Source organism: Pogona vitticeps, chromosome 6 (genome assembly GCF_051106095.1).
Source record: "Pogona vitticeps strain Pit_001003342236 chromosome 6, PviZW2.1, whole genome shotgun sequence".
Classification (NCBI taxonomy): Eukaryota; Metazoa; Chordata; class Lepidosauria; order Squamata; family Agamidae; genus Pogona; species Pogona vitticeps.
In genome coordinates, this window is record NC_135788.1 from 50430745 (window position 1) to 50437603 (window position 6859).

Consider the following 6859-nt stretch of genomic DNA (forward strand, 5'->3'; position numbering starts at 1 on the left):
GTAGAGACACACACAAATAGTTTCTTCGACTGAAATAAAATGAAAGCTAGGCATTTTATCATATATGAAGAAATCTCTCATTACTGTATGTGGCAAATCTTACAATTTCTTCCCTCTTAGCTGAAGGGGGGCAGGGAGGAGACTTACTCTCATGCAGTGCAACCTACGTTGCCCAGTTTTGAATTGCTACTGAATAATGCACAATAAAATCTCTTACAATGGGAACTCTTCTTGTGCAATAGTAGCAATGGAAGCACGTTTTTCCATCTTGAGTTCTTGTCTTTTGATGCATTACTTTGTTCCTATATTTTAAATGTTGTTAGCTGCCCAGAGTAGTCAGTTGACTAAATGGGTGAGATAGATAGATAGATAGATAGATAGATAGATAGATAGATAGATAGATAGATAGATAGATAGATAGATAGATAGATAGATAGATAGATAGATAGATAGATAGATAGATAGATAGATAGATAGATAGATAGATAGATAGATAGATAGATAGATAGATAGATTCTCTGAGATGTGAGAAGTTTCAAGTGTGCATCAAATATCCAGGGTTGTTCCCCTTGGGAAAGTGGGGACCTATCTCGATTTTGTAATATTTTAATTTCTTTATAAATATATAGGTAACACATGGGTTTAGTATTCCCAGCAGACAGCCAAAGTCTTTGGCTTCCCTGATTCCCTCCCCTCTGAGTTGTCACAAAGTTTTGAATTTCTGGTAAAATTCCTTTTGCTATGCAGTAAAAGTATAGAAATTCACAGAGGACAATAGCTACAAGTTCCCCAGAGCCCACCCTTTTCTAATTAACTGGCTCTTAACATCTCAATAACTCACTCCGAGACATTTCTAGGAGAACAAATAAAATAAATCTTATAGTTGCTTGAAATTACAACCTTCTGTATACTGCTTTCTTTACTGCACACATACTTAGCAACAACAGATCAACAGCAAACAAACTACTGTTTCCAACCAAAGAGAGAGGGATAAGAACAGCAGAGAAGGACAGCTCTCTTTTAATTTAAAGCTAGGAGGAATGACTGGTTAGTGCTGGACGGATATACAATCACCTTAGCCCAGAAAAATTCCTCCCAGTCACACAAAATACAGACAGCGTGTGAGGTTGAAAACAGAACTCCAGCATACTTCTGTCCTCCAGTGACCTCAAGGCTGCATACATGACTCTCCTGCTCCCTACTTTACCCTCACAACAATCCTGTAAGGTCAGGCTGAGGGAAAGTGATGAGCCCAAGATCCAGTGATGGCATGGTGTTTCAAAGACCTAGAGGGACAGATGCTGTGTCTGAACACATCTGCCTCAGAAAACTGTCAGCCCATTTCTAGCACAGATTCCTTGCATCACCCTTAGCTGACAAAGAGTGAAGACACCACTCTTTAGAGCTATTTCCTTCAACACCAGAGTCAGCTACTGAGGATCATCACCTCTCTTCCATAAGAGAACAGACCTAACAAGCTAGTCCTGATAGCTTGTTCCCCTCCAAATATTTTGATTGTTTTACCAGCTACAGAATCAAGGTGGTGGAAGGATTTTTAGAAGATCATCCAGCTCATCCTTTTCATCCTGCAACAATATAACCTTTGAGATTGCCGAAGTGACCCTGACTATGGGAATTGGTTTCATGAGGTTTATATCCCATGCTTACATGGCCCAATGGGAGAATTAAAATTTCACATTTTGAAATAAGTTATGAAATAAAAATAGTCAAAATATTCTATGTTGAGTCCAGAGATGTATGAGCAGAAACAGCAATGCCACTTGTGCAGATCTATGCTGCCCTTAAAATGTGAGCTGTAGGAAACAGATTTCTTTCATTCGAAGATGATTCTCTGGCTTGCTGGAAGTATCTTGCTTTTTTTAAAAAAACAAAAACACATTAGCTGATTAGATGAGAACTCTATAGGGATGGAGCCACCAATGAATGGTAGGTAGTCTTCCATTTGCTAAAGAATAAGACCTTGTAAGAGCTTCCAGTGAGACAGAGCTATCAAATGACAGTGAACTGAATATCAATCATTCTCACATGTGATGTTTTGCAGCTGCTTACACTCAAAGGACAAGCTCATAAGAGGTAATTTATCAGATGAATGTATATACAGGTGAAAAAAAATATATTTATTCTTTTCTTCCATTTAAATTACACAGCCACAGTAGTGTAGTTAGGGATCAAATCTCACACAAAAACAGAGTGCAATATTAAGCATCGTGATTGGGGAACTGTTTGCCCTTCCAATGTTTTGGAATGCACCTCCCATAATTCCTTGCCATTGGGCATGTGGGTTGGAGCCTCTAGGAGTTGAAATCCAAAACATCTGGTGAGCCAAAAATTGTCTCAATCTGCTGTCACCTGGAAGGGTTATAATTTTATAATTACTAGATAATTAGGCCATGCTGAACTTCTCAACCTATTCATCATCTGCCAGAAATAAGATCATTCCCCACCTACTAGTTGAGAATTCAGTTGGGCCTCCACCCATTTCTTCCACACAGCATGGTCTTTTAACCTTCTTGGTCACTTCTAGATAGTTTTTCTTACTACTTCTGGACATGTTAGGAAGAGACACATAACATTCTGGCTACGTTTCTTCTCTCTGTTTTTGCTTTAGGGCTAGTGTCTGAAGACCCTTTTTCTTCATTGGAGGACATCCGTCACAATCTGGAAGACCCCAGGAACACAAGGGGTATGTAAACTTTCCATTCTCTGGCAGCCTCCCCCCCCCACATCCATCATTAAACAAATGGAAATCGTACTTATACTCTCTCTCTCTCTCTCTTTCAATTTTAAATATTTTATAAGTGTATAACACTGCAGAACCTCCCAGGTTATAAAAGTCAATGCAGTAATATATACCTTACTATAATGGCAAAATCAGATCTTCACTTTCTTTTTGCCATGCTTTAATAAAAGTTTGGAGACAGATCAAACAAAGCTTAGCCTGGCAGCATATCAAAAAATACTGGTTCCAGGAAATTAACATTTCTATGCTATCATTTGTACCTCCTTACATGATGATACTGTATTCTTATCCAGGTAATATGAAAATGTATTGAAACTAATTATTGTAGTGTGCTATTTGGAGAGAAAGGATGAAGAAAGTACAATGAAATGGTCTGGAGCAGAAATTCAAGAGGCAGACAGTCATTGGTTGCTTTAAAAAAGATTAGTCAAAGAATGAAGTTAATATAGTCCATTGTTAGAGAAGGAAAAAAAAATACAAAAGACCATCAGGGGAAAATCATTATTATTCCTACAAAATGTTCTCCAGACCATATTAGAGAGACAGCTTCAGCTTTCTGTTTTATATTCTAACAGAACATAAAATATATTTTAAAATTTAGAATCCATCATTTAGTGAAAACTTCCTGTAAATGCTATCTGTATTTCTTTCAAAGAAATATTTGCTTTCAGTTCATGGCAAGTCTATGTGGCATACAGCCAGGAGGTTTTCTGTGGTTGCTTATTTGGGCCAGGTTATAAATGGCATTTTGAAAACATCGTTCTTGGATTGAAATATTGGGGTCCTTGTTCCTTTCTTTAAAAGATTATGCAGGTTAAGCAGAGTAACCTCAGAGGGCAAATGCTGGGTGGTGTGGTGGTAGCAGCAGCAGTAGCTTGTTTGTTCTCTTCTATTGGAGTATAGAATTGCCGGCTCCTGGTAAGCTGCCCTGCATCCCAAAAGTTAGCTTGCTGCCCTCAAATGTGCGACATTCAGTCACAGTCAGCATATCTAAAGTAAGATTCAATTGCTGGTCTTATCAGCTTCTGTCAATGGACGAACATGCTTTTTTAGCAGCCTTTTTCTACCCTTAGTGACCCTGATGTCTTTAACGTCCTTGCAACACCTTCCTCTTATTCTGTGCATCTGCATGTATGGACAAGTACATATGTACACATGTATGTGTGAATCTCCACCAAGAATGGAGCATGTCCTTAGGGCCGAAAAGTTTGTGGACTTCTACCCTAAGCCTCTGGTTACTTGTGTTGGGACATCATCCAGGACTGGGAATTTATACACATCATTTTGTTGCAGCAGAAGCAACACAAAGCGTTGTGGTATCTTAATACCTAATGACTGTGATATCTTAAAGTCTAAGCCATTATCTTACAACAAATAAAGTGTACTAGACTTGAAGCTATCACAATATATTGTTTTGGATGGATAGAATTCTATTCTATTATATAATTCTAAATTTACCAAGGTAATATTGACTGCATTTTATTTTTATTTTTATATTTTATATTTCTGTTTTTATCTTATCTGTTTCTGTTTCTTTCTTTCTTCTTCTTCTTTTTACTTTTCATATTGAAAAGGAAGCTTCAAGGACTCCAAGAAGTCTGTCTAGGTCTAGGACCTGCAGCCAGTCTGTTCCCTTAAAAGATATGTCTGGCACCTCTTTCATATTTCGTCCTTCGATTTTGCAGTCCCAAGACCTGGATCACAGTATTTAAGTCAGAGCTAGTCAAGACATGTTGGTGCCTGAGGTGGGAAAGTAAGTATGCCTGAGGAATCTGATACGTATGAATTCCAACACGAATTGATGTGGTCTTCCTGTACTAATATGTACACAAAAAACTAGCTACCCAATGGTTTTTAGATTCCCTGAGTTTTCTGGTGTGGTTTATCTAAAATAATGCACAAAAATATACCTTAGCATTTATATGGATTTGCTTGAATCAGAACCTTCATATGGCTTGAGCTAGCATGCATGCTGATGTCACACTTCAGTTTTTTGCATGCATGGTCTCCACACTTTTGTATATGGCATGACTGAGATCTTGGACAGGAGATAACCCCAGGTTCTTTATTTTGAAAAAAGAAAAGAAAAGATTCTCCATGCCATCTTTCACTACATCATTTACATTACCTATGCATAATGTTCCCAGTGCATAAAATATATGTTCATTTCCATCTAAAAGGAAAATCAGAGAGGGTTCTGAAGGGCAAAGTGTCAATGGGTTAAATGATCTAACATATTAGGATGATGAGACCTAATAGTTCTGAAAGTCATGGAGTGATGCAGTGACAGCATTAGACAGAGAGTATAATAAATTAGTCAGATGAGGAGAACTCATGGAGAATTTGAATTGAGGCAGTCCCCCCCCCCCCCCGGGCACCCTTTTAAAAATTGTTAAGTTATGCACTTCCATAGAATTGTAAAGTTGTGAAAAGGGGGGAACAAAGAAGCTACGGTATATCTACAGTCCACGTGTCCATCTTTATCTTAGAGGTCCTCAGTGGTGGAGGAAACAAAAGGGAAAGGGATCAGCTGGGACAGTGCCATAGTTTATGCCAGGAGACATGGTTTCCAAACTGAAGATCACAAATTCAATTCCTGGTATTTCCAGTGAATATGATATTGGATAACATGGTTGGAAGCTAAACCCTGGTCAAGACTCTGGAGACCTTGACTGGGACTCAGACCCTGGCTGAGACTTGAGTTACAATAAATAATACTGCATTGTCAAGGCCAGCCCTACTGTTAGAAAGAGTGAGACAACCACCTCGGGTGGCACATGATGGGAAGCAGCCATGACATTCCTTTGGCAATTCCTCCAGAGACTCCTGGTCAACCCCATTGAAGGTTAAAGGTGTCTGTGCTTTATGGTCAATCTTCTCCTTTTCTCAGGCATGGTGGACACTGTCACATCACCACCATTGGCGTTAAAGGCATCTGCCTGTCCAGTTTAATTCTATATCTGGAATGGAAGGGGGAAGCCATCCTGTCTTTTACTACAGGCAGCAATAACATTTTGGACCAGTTCTCTAAATAAAACTTATTATTCTTTATAAAGTGTCTATGGTTTGCTAAGTGCTGGACATTTCAAATTAAAGAAAACAAAGTCTCCCCAACCCCACACTTACAAGCTAATTGGTAATTCATTCAAAAAGGGAAAGGGCATTAGGAAGAAATGGGAAAACAAGCAAATTCAAACACTATTTCTTCATAAAGCTAGATGGACTGTAGGCATTGGGGTGGGGAAGAGATGTATCTTTTTAAATAAGGACACAAGAAACAAAGCTTCAAAACAAATGAACCAATTAAAGGCTCACAGGGCAATCTAACCAGAGGAAATTTTCTTCCACACCTGAGCATGTGATAAATTAGTGGCAGAATGCACATTATGCTTGGTACAGGGAAGCTGCCAATAAATGTGGAGCTTTCACAGAAATGTCACCATTCATTGTCCATCTGTCTCTCATCCTTATCCTAGGAGCTGAGTCAGTGCCACTTGAAGAATAATGAAAATAGCTGTTGTACAGTAGTTGCTTTTTTAAGTTAGCCACTTGCAGTGCACCCTAATTGCTCCTCAGACAACTATGAGGCAGGTTAGGGCAAGGAGTAGCTTCTTACTCTGCAACCTGCAGTACATGTTCTGAATTGAGAAATATTGACTTTTACGTAAAAATACAGTATATCAGATCAGGTGATCTGTGCACCTGCTTAGACTGTTTTTCACTCTCTGAGATAACCTAGAGTTGACCTGAACAGTCTTTGAGGTAGAGGATTCTCCTCTGTAAAGTATGATTACGTATTGGCTACCTTACAATAAACTGACTGGAATAGAAAGCAAAAAGCAATGGACAATATTCTTTAAAACGGGGGTTCCCAACCCCTGTCTGAAGCCCAATGCTGGTCCATAGCCTTGGAAGGACTGGGCCACAGAGACAACCCCCCCGCACACACACACCAATGCACGCATGGCCCGCCGACCCGCATGCACAGGTGCCCCGCCCCCACAAGCACACCCTGCCCCCGCTCTATCTGTGTATGCACATGAGTGCCTGCACCCCCATGAGCACACTCATGCATCCATGCATGCATGTGAGCATGCC

At 39.5% G+C, this 6859-nt stretch overlaps 1 long non-coding RNA gene across 1 annotated transcript; it reads left to right on the plus strand.

Moving 5' to 3' along the window:
• The first annotated feature begins 2733 nt into the window (after positions 1-2733).
• LOC140708004 (uncharacterized) lies at positions 2734-6056 on the plus strand. Its single transcript, XR_012088131.2, has 2 exons — positions 2734-4514; positions 5652-6056. It is a non-coding gene; the product is annotated as an uncharacterized LOC140708004 (long non-coding RNA).
• The last annotated feature ends 803 nt before the right edge of the window (positions 6057-6859 follow it).